Source organism: Pinus tabuliformis, chromosome Q (assembly GCF_031772625.1).
Source record: "Pinus tabuliformis cultivar Carrire ecotype Pingquan chromosome Q, CPIR1, whole genome shotgun sequence".
Taxonomy (NCBI): Eukaryota; Viridiplantae; Streptophyta; class Pinopsida; order Pinales; family Pinaceae; genus Pinus; species Pinus tabuliformis.
The window spans coordinates 464853431-464864204 of record NC_142296.1 but is presented as its reverse complement, the minus strand read 5'-3'; the positions used below and the strand labels follow the sequence as shown (position 1 = coordinate 464864204).

General features: G+C 40.5%; 1 protein-coding gene across 2 annotated transcripts in view; it reads left to right on the top strand.

Annotated features, from left to right (window-relative positions):
• The window catches only part of LOC149220199 (serine/threonine-protein kinase STY46-like), a 432848-nt gene that overhangs the window by 401122 nt on the left and 20952 nt on the right, over window positions 1-10774 (top strand). The window lies entirely within an intron of this gene.

The window sequence follows — 10774 nt, the reverse complement described above, 5'->3', positions numbered from 1 at the left end:
GAAGGCCATTTGGTGCTGGAAACAAAGGCCATTTTGGATTCCAAAGAGACGCACCTGTGTAATAGGGTCATCAAGGAATTTCTGATTCGATGGAGGAATCTACCGGATGAGGATGCCACCTGGGAGGGGGAACAGATACTACATCATCCTTCTTTGCAGTTGCTTGACGACAAGCAACATTTTGGCGGGGAGGACTGTGATATTCCTGCTTAGTGTTTCACTAAGGGAATATCAAATTTTTGATCAATTTTGGCACTCACATTAGCTCACTTAGGAAAAAGCGGGCCTAGGGGACCCATGTGTGATTTTTGGCCTAACAAGCGCTCCAACTATAGGCTCAACGAAAAATTTCAGCTTTGGTGGAACGTGGGGGCCACCACAAAGGCATTTTCGGCCCACAAAGGGAATACGCTTCATTGGCTCGAAGAAGGTGGGTGGAAGTCGATGTGGGCCCACATTGGCAACCTTGGAGGCAATTCGATAAAAGGAGGAGCTCTCATTTTGGATCATTCATTCATCATTTTCGAATTTGTCTTTGACAAAGAGCACACTTGAGCAATGAGCCAAGTCTGCATGTGTTGTTCAACACACCGGGTGTTTCTGAGTGGAAATCCCAACCCTTGCTTCGGTGGACTTCGAGTGTCAGCTCAAGGAGGGAGTTCTCTTCAGCATAATCCACACTAGCAACAACAGTTTAAATTGTAGCAGCAGAGGGAGCCACAGCAGCGCAGGGACTGCGCAGTCATTGATAGAGGCACTCCGGGAGTGAGGGGAGATAAGGGAGTTTGAGGTGGAGAATTGGTGGGAAGGCTTGGGAAGCCTTCTAACAGGGTTTGCAGGTATTTTGGAGGCATTTCAGCAGCAGATCATTCAGAGGGTCAAATTTCCCAGCTGGAGAGCTAGTCAAGCTCAAGGGGGTCGAAATTTCGGGGTCAAGCGTTGGCCAAACCCTTCGTGGGTTATTCTGGGTTTTATGAGTAGAGGCCAGGATTAAATTCTCAGAATTTTCTGAGCAGTAGATTGGGCTCTAGCAGCTCTTCATTTCAGGCAGCAACACCATTTTCTGGGTTTTACAGTGCAACAGTTGGGCCGAATTGACAGGGCTTGGAGGAGGGTGATTCAGGGATCATTGTGGGCTTTGCTAGCTTGCTTAAAGCAAGCCTAGGTGCACACATTCCAGCACCTTGATTGTACTCCTTTCCCATTTAATAAAATGAGTAGACAACGTTGTTGTGGAGCATTTTTCGTGGTCTGATTGTCTATTTGATTTTTTTGATATGTTGTCTATTTTGCTTTGAGAATTACTGTTAATTTTTCCTTTAGGGATATTACAACTCCCATGTTGACAAATTTGAAGAAGCTGCAAGACTATGATTCCGACCTGGTTGATCCCTCTATGTATCGTAAATGTGATAATAGTTTTTGGTTAGGCATTACGATTCAAGTTGACCTTCATATTTGCAATGTGTACGCCACATGTTTTTCCTTTCTCTTAGCTTATCAATGACAGCTTCCATTATTGGTTTCACCATATCCTTTAGTGTTGAGGTGCCAAATCATTGCCTTTGTAGGAAACTTCTTGCAATCTAAATGCCTTCAAGTTTAATACCCAACTAATAGTTTCCCACATAATATGTGTGGAACCATCTTGATATTTTCCTTGTATTTGGACAACAATCTTTCTATAAACCATCATTTCAACACACAATATGTTACTTTCATATTCCATTAACATTCAATCCCATATCATAAACTTAGGTGATTTGATCCCTCACCTACCCTAGATTGTAAAATTATCAAGTACTTAAATGTCATTTTTTAATAATTTGATATTTATTCAAGTTCAATCTTCCACAACCTCTGGTCTGTCTTAGTTTTCCAAATCGAGTTGCATTCCTCTTAGGCTTTACCCTACCTTTGGAATTATTTCAATTGGAGAGGAATCAGCTCCTCCTAATCACTCTTTGATGTGTGGTTTAGTGTCCAATGTGGAAAAAAATTTCATTGCCAAGCTCACCAACTGCACATCATTTCATATTTTTCATTTAAACAACAAGGAACCACAATTACTTTAACACAATGCAAAAGATTGTAGCACTAAGATTTGCAATCCATGCTCTTGTTACTTCTTACTTGGGGAAGGGATAAACTGTTAGACATTTTTCATTTATGACTTTTATTGCAAATTCAGAAGTCCCACCACAGCAAAGGTTTCACAAATCTAGTTTCTATGAAATTCAGCCTCAAGGCAGATTTTAGATATTAATTTACAGCAGCAAGCAATGGACAATATTTCCTCTTACTTCAACCCAACACACTCAGCAGCCCAAAAGAAAGGATAGCAAACATATGTCCACAAGTTTCAACCTCTAGGGCACACGTTTCCAAGCATAAACCAGATTTGAAATCACTTTAGTTACTGTAGATTTACAATAGTAAATCTACTCCATTATCTTCAGTATGTTTTTCAAATATAAAAATTCTCAACCTTTAATTATGTCAACTCAGCATGAACAATGAGTGTTGGAAATTACTTAAGCAAGAAGACAATGATAGAGGAAAATCAAATCGTCAATTACACAGGCACTGGACAGCTTGAGTGTGTCTAATGATTAAGAACATATGCTTCCTCATAAGAGGTCACAGGTTCAAATCTAGAGGGGTTAGAGTATGTATACCTCCATAGACTTTAGCAATCAAATCACTCCAGAGGCAGGCCCCTTGTTCAACAAATAGGGGATTCTCATACACCAATTTGGTGTATGGCTTGGATGTGACCTTAAAATTAGCCCAATGACCACGTTTAGGGACGAGGTTGATTATTTACCGAATTACCACCCTGCAAAACCAACCAAAAGAATGAGCGATTTATACATGAAAGTAAAATGTGAAAGAAAAGCATGATTGAATGTGTTGGAATATTCAGCAATAATGAAAGGGGGGGTGAATCAGTATTGGGCACTTTTTAACAATTTTAATTATATCATGTAACATTAAACAGTTATCAACACCATTCAACATAAGAGATTTTTAGGTGGAAACCCTTCTGAGAGAAAAACCACTAAACACTTTTAATATCAGCCTTAAATATTACAGCAACAAGAAGCTCCAACTTCCAATATTCTCCAACAATAAGCGAAAGGAGAATCTGACCCCCTGATTTATCAGCTCCAACTGAAAGGATGCACCAATGCCCTAGTTTTACCATCTCCAACTAGAAGGATTATCCAACACCCTGATTTTATCAGCTCCAACTAAAAGGATGCTGCAACTCCCTTATTTTATTAGGTCCAAGTGAAAGGATGCTCCAATGCCCTGATCTACTAGCTCCAACTGGAAGGAGGCTCCAACCCCTTGGTTTTATCCAGTGTTGAAAATATCGGGTATCAGAAAAATATCGGTGAGGGTCTAGAAAACATATTATCGGCAATATCGACAAAATATCGACAAACATAAAAAATGCATAATATATTCATTTTTTTCAAATTTTTAAACATATAAAGTAATAATAACGTGAAATAAACGCATTAGCACATAAATATGAAGAAAGCACTAATATATATGATGTAATGGATGTAAAATAAAAATGATACATCAAGGGCGATACCAAATCCTGTTGATCCCTAATAATTGTCCAATCAAGGACTCAAATGTGGAGAACCAATACAAAATAACATCACATATAAAAGTATTTCATCATCATGAGTTATATGTAGCAAAACAAATAAAACTAGCAGCTATCTATCTAAGATTAGTGCCCTCTCCCTAGTAGATATCTTTTTGTCTTTTTCATCAACTGCTTCAAGAGGTTTTTGTGTAAGCTCCGCACTAGAAACCATACAAAGCCCAACATCATGTCCAAGGAGTCTCGCTAGATGGTATTTCAATCACGTAACACTCCTGTCATCTTGGTCCCACACAATTTGCATGATAGATATGTCCGATTTGTCCCACCATCAAGCTCCCCATACTCCCAAAATGGGTCCAAGGCTTTTGGCATATTTGTAGTGAACTAATTCAAACCTAGGGCACCAAAAAAACAAAAAATTGGCATTAAACACCCATACAAAAAAATAAAAAGTAATAACCACCTCATTTTAAAAAATATTTTTTTTCCTACATTATTTGCAATGTGAATGAAAAATGGCAACAAGAGGGTGCATAAGCAAGTTAAAAAAAAATGAAGCTTGTTTTCCAAATATGGAGAAAACCCTTGCATTGGCTCATGGGCATGAAAATCATAGCAAATGGAAAAAAAACAAAGAAGCAAAATGTTGGTAAGAAAAGAGGCAAGCAAGTATAACCTTAAATCTATGAAAAAAATCATTAACATAGGGGTTTTTAAGAACATACCTGTTAATGGAAGAAATGAAGTTTGTCTTACTGATCTTCAATCTTTGATCCACAATTTTTTTTAGTTGGTGGTGATAATGGTTGTTTGATCCTCAATCCCTCCTTGAAAACCACCACAAAGCTCTTCCCCTTCCTTCTCCAAGACTAAGAAACCAAAATGAGCAAATAAAACTACCAAAATCACTTTTCTAGCCGCGACCTAGCTTGCCCAGCGATATTTGAGGTCGTAGCACAATATTTTGGAAATATCACGATATTTTCTCGACGATATTTCGGCTTGCCGAAAATATCGCAATATTTCTGAATATCATTGATATTTCGGCGATATTATCAACACTGGTTTTATCAGATCCAACTGTAAGGATGCTCCAACACCTTGCAAGCTACAACTTGCCCTAGCACCACCATGCAACCCTGAAGTGTTCTCAAGCTCCAACCTGAAGGAGATTTCAATCTCCGTCTTGCACCACCCTGCCACCCTATTCAGCAAGCCACCACTTGCCCTGAAGAATTTGACCTTCAATTCACTATAGAGTGTTAGTTTTTGTAGCATCAGATGTGTTCTAGCCATGAATTTTTGGTGGAGGCTAGAATACATGTATTCTCCAAAACCCAGAAATTGTTTTTGGAAATTCCACCTAGAGACGACTTAATTAAAATAATTAATCGTTTTTTAATGTTTCCTTAGTCTAAACTTAGGAAATTTGATTAATTGAAGGGTATTAATTAAGTCATGGTGAGAATCTTCTGGAAGAAGACATGGATCAAGTTCTAGTTAATCTTAACCATCGATTATGTTTTAATCTTGGCCGTTCATGTCTCAACAAGAGATTATAAGAAGAAATTCGACGGGGCTTGGATAACATACATCAGACACTAGCGGTTCAAATTCACTAGCAGATCGAACTCTAGAGTAGCAGCGTTGAGTTGCTGGAGAGAGAGCTAGTGAGCTCGAAGCAGTGAGGGAGGGGTAGGGATAGTAAGGCTGGAGGAAGATTTTCCTGTTCCGGTGAGTGCATTGCGAAGAGGCAGAGAGGCAGCGCAGGGCCACGCAGAGGCAGCACAATGCTTTAGAGGGGAATCCGTATTTTGCTGGGTAGAAGTCGTGATTCAGTGCCAAAAGACAGAGTGGGAGCCCGGAGGCCAGGAGAGTCCATCTTCCAGACAATAGCTGATCAAATAGCAAGAGAGACGCAGTTCCAAGTTGTGGGACGCAGTATTGCGTAGGCTGATGCAGGGACTGCGCAGAGGTAGCAGAGAGCAACTCATCTTGAGCCAAGGTCAGTGTCGGATCGCCAGTGGGAGTGAGATTTTTCTCACTAGACTTATTGTCAGTCATTTCTCTGTATGGATTGCTAGATTTGAGCATCCATAGTCTTGTACTCAGATTTACTATTGCATAATAATAAAACCCTCAGCTGCTGCACCAGTTTTCCCAAGTTGGGTTTTTCCAGGGACATTGGTCCAAAAATAACTTTGTACTCAGATTAGATTGCATAATAATAAAACCCTTAGCTGCTGCACCAGTTTTCCCAAGTTGGGTTTTTCTAGGAACATTGGTCCAAAAATAACTATGTGTTTGTGTGTGTGTGCATCTATTCTTCTTGCATTATTTTTCTTCCGCAATATTTTATATGTGAAGGTTGCAGTGTATTAGTTTCGATATTTACCGTAGGATGCAATAAATAATTTGTTCAGTTCGTTTAACAAATAAAAGAAATTTAATTAGTTGTTGCAGTAGGATTCGGGGTTTCCCGAATTTTCACATGGTATCAAAGCACAGATCGTAAGACGGAGAGCTTAGTAGCAGAAGGGAAGAGGAATTTCGAAGCTCGTGTAGGCAGCAGTTCGAAACCCTTAGAGGCAATGTAGTTCCTTTAGCCAAGAGGGTCGAGTTTTTGAGGAAAAGTCTATTTCTCTAAGAGAGTCAAGAGAGAAATTAGATTTTCCAGATCAAAGAGTACTAGAGGCAGAGGGAGCGATAGTATTTTCCTTGCAGAGCAGATCTTCAGCTAGGACGCAGTTATTTTGCAGTAGTTTGCTAGTGCAAAATAGCATTAGGAGGAAGGAAGAGCACACACTGAGGGAATTCTTTTCTTAGGGAACTTCTAGTCCAGAAGTTCGACTTTTCCAGTGGAGAAACAGTAGTTGTGAGCAGATTTGCCCACTCCAACAAGGAGTGCCTAGAGCGAGTCAATAATCGCATAGAGGAGAAGTGGAGGAATTCGACTTTTTGAGGAGATGGCATCAACAGGGCTTAGAGATCAGGATCGGTTGGAGGGAGCCTCCAACTATGTGATTTGGAAGGCAAGAATTTCCCGTCCTCTAGATGAATACGATCTCAAAGCCTACATTGGTAACGTGGTAGCTGTACCAGCAGATGCAGAGCCGCTGAAGACCTACAAGAAGGAGATGGAAAAGGCAAAGAGGTTGATTCTCGATGGGGTTTGAGATCATGTGGTGTCACAAATAGCTGGCAAAGATGCTGCTCGACAGATGTGGGAGGCTCTTGCTACGCTATACAAGGGATCTTCCGAGCAGCAGAAGATGTATCTTAAGGAAAAGATGAGATGCACAAGGATGCAAAAAGGGGAGCGCATAGACCCCTTACTCACTAGGCTTCAGGATGTCCAGGACCATCTATCTGCAGTAGGGTCAGTGCCCCAACCTACAGAATTCGTGTGGTTAGCTCTCAATAGCGTTTCCGAAGACTGGGAGGTCTTCATCCAGAGTATTCTTGTACAAATTCCCACTGTAGATCGCCTGATAATGCAATATACTAAAGCAAAATACAAGATCTACCTCTACAACCAATTTAGCAGAAGCTTAATCGAACATGAGCAACATCAATAAGAACACATATAACTGATAAGAAGGAATCAATCACACATAACACAAAATATATAACTTGGGGAAAGCCTCAACCTAAAACCCCAACTTTGTATTATCATACAAGTGGAAATATAGCTAGTATTACAAAAAGAATCAGCTCAAAAGCTATCCTACTCTCTCTGCAATACCTTTGCTGCTCATAAACAGTCAAAGGCCTCTATCTAACCTCTGGTCTGCCCTCCAAGCCTCCTATTTCTTTGCACAATTTTGATTGGGGTCCAGTGCAGCCACTTGTGTGAATTGGCCTCTTCACACACTCACTAACCTCTGATCCAACTACGTAGTCCTGAAGGAGATAAATCCTTCTCCATGGATGAGCTTCCTTTATAGGAATCCATCCAACTGATAGTACACTATCCCTCCTCTGATCTCAACTGGGTCTCTGTCTAAACTGACATGCATGAGTTATTCATCAGAAAATATTCAGTTATCTGAAGTGTAGCAGTTATATGCAAGCATGCATTAACTAACTGAACTCACATTAATTTAAACAAATTGTTTAAATCAATCTAACTGGACTTGACTCAGTTAATTGAGCCAACTAATTACTACTCAAATTAGAACTCATCCTTATCTCTTTAAATGATGGATAAATTCCTTAATTAATGGAGAAACTGTTGCATGTCCTCGCATAGGCTTCATGTTTGATTTTTCACAACTAATTAACTCATGGAGAATTAATTAATTTATTTTCAAACAGCTGTTAAGTTCAAATTCGAATTTTACTTCCTATTTTTAGTCCAGGGACTGACTAAAATAGGAATCCATCTTGAACTGCTAAAACTTCCATTTTTCATTCCCTGTTGCTCAATCCAGCACTGGTACCCAAACTGCTATTTTTAGCAGTGCTATTTTTAGCACTTCTATTTTTAGCATTTCTTGCTGCCATTTTCAACAATTCTAGGTAGATACAAGTTGCCAGAGTGGGATCGAATGTGGGCTGATCTGCAATAGAAAGAGATGAGGCAAGATTTGGTGAAGAGCACCATCAGTGGCACTAGCGGCAATAGTGGGACGAAGCAAGTAAAGGAAAAGGAAAATGTGGCCCTCGCATCAAAGGGGCAGCAAGAGCAGCGCAGGAGGGAGAAGGACATTTCCAAGGTCAAATGCTTCAGATGTGGTGAGCTTGGCCACTACAACATTCAATGCCCTCTCACAAAGAATGACAAAGAGGAGAAGCAGGATCAGCAGGCTACATTCGTAGAGATCGACAGGTTGTCCTCCAAAATTGGAGGAAGAGTTTGCCATGATCACCGATATACCTCTAGGAGTTTGGTGGGGTGATTTGGTTTTGTAGCCCCAGAAAACTAAAGGATGGGCAAGATTCTTGAGGAGGTCCACCTCATGAATCAATACCTCGTTACAGGAGCCCATAGTATGCACTAGCAGGATGGATCAGTGACAGATGGTGTAGTCAGATGCTAGAGTGACAAATGCAGTGGCTAGTAGCGGTCAGATACTGGGTAGCACAGTGTAGGGTTGGCAATAGTGCAGTTGGCACAGAGCAGAGTCAGCAGCAGCGCAGAGGCTTCAGTGATAGCACAGAGTCTAGCAGCAGTCAGAGACTCAGGAGAGAGATGCATCATACTGATCACAGTTGATTCAGTATTTTGGATGCTTTTCAATTGCAGTTGTTGCAGTTGCAGCAACAATAGATGGAGAGGGAGTTGCAGTGCAGATGCAATGTTGGCAGCAGTTCAGCAGGGTCAGTCGCAACACAGATGCAACGTATATCAGAGTTGAGTAGTAGTTGGTGTGCAACAATAGCTAGACATCAGCAACGTGACAAGAGGTGGTGCAGAGATAGGGTGTTGCTTCAGTGGGTTGCAGCGCTAGAACACATTGCTTGCTAAGAGGGAGTGTTATTTTTTGTAGCATCATATGTGTTCTAGCCACAAAATTTGGTGGAGAGGCTAGAATACATGTATTCTCCAAAACCCATAAATTGTTTCTGGAAATTCCACCTAGAGATGACTTGATTAAAATAATTAATCGTTTTTTATTGTTTCCTAAGTCTAAACTTAGGAAATTTGATTAATTGAAGGGTATTAATTAAGTCACAGTGAGAATCTTCTAGAAGAAGACATGGATCGGGTTCTAGTTTATCTTAGCCATCGATTATGTTTTAATCTTGGTCGTTCATGTCTCAACGAGAGATTATAAGAAGAAATTCGATGGGGCTTGGAGAACATACATTAGACACCAACAGTTCGAATTCACTGGCAGATCAAACTCTAGAGTAACAACGTTGATTTGCCGGACAGAGAGCTAGTGAGCTCGAAGCAGTGAGAGAGGGGCAAGGATAGTAAGGTCGGAGGAAGATTTTCCAGTTCCGGTGAGTGCATTGCAGAGAGGCAATGGGTGCCACAGAGAGGGAGTGCAGAGCCATGCAGAGGCAGTGTAGTGTTTCAGAAGGGTATCTGTATTTTGCTGGGGAGAAGCAGTGATTTAGTGCCAAAAGCCAGAGTGGGAGCCTGGAGGCCAGGCGAGTCCATCTTCCAGGTAGCAAGAGAGATGCAGTTCCAAGTTGTGGGATGCAGTACTGCATAGGCTAACGCAGGGACTGCGCATAGGCAGCAGAGCACGACTCATCTTGAGCCAAGGTCAATGTTGGATCATCAGTGGGAGTGAGATTTTTCTCACTAGACTTATTGTCAGTTATTTCTCTATATGGATTGCTAGATTTGAGCATCCATAGTCTTGTACTCAAATTTACTACTGCATAATAATAAAACCCTTAGTTGCTGCATCAGTTTTCCCAAGTTGGGTTTTTCCAAGGACATTGGTCCAAAAATAACTGTGTATTTATGTGTGTGTGCATCTATTCTTCCACCATTATTTTTCTTCCGCAGTATTTTATATGTGAAGGTTGCAGTGTATTAGTTTCGATATTTACTGTATAATGTTGTAAATAATTTGTTCAGTTCATTTAACAAATAGAAGAAACTTAATCAGTTGCTGCAGTGGGATTCGGGGTTTTCCGAATTTTCACACAGAGGACCTTCTTTCATATATATTTAGATTGGATCCACCTGTGCTCAATATCAATATAAACAACATCAAATCAATCTGTAATACTGGCACCAGGTCATCGGTAGCAAAGCCAACTTTCTCTGCTCACTAGAAAGATCAAACCCTATCTCAACAGATCTGCTCAAGACATACACATATCTATGTCAAACAGCCTGCTCAATGCATCAATAGAATTCTCTGCTTGGCTGAAGACATAAACCTCTTTGCTCAATATGCAAACCTTAATGGCATCAGCATATATGAAGTCTTGCTCAACAAAGCCTAGCAGCAGCTCCAACCATATCAACGATAATATCTGCAATATGCTCAAAGTATCAAACCCTGCAGAACAAACTCTATTCAAACCCTAGCAGCAATATACTTTTGCACAGTCAAACATTTGCTTCAACAAGACTCAGCAGCAATCAATCCTTGTTATCAGCAACACCTCATCTACACATTATACTAGCTCTGCCAAACCTTGCCAGCAACAATATAGTGCTAGTATATACAATGC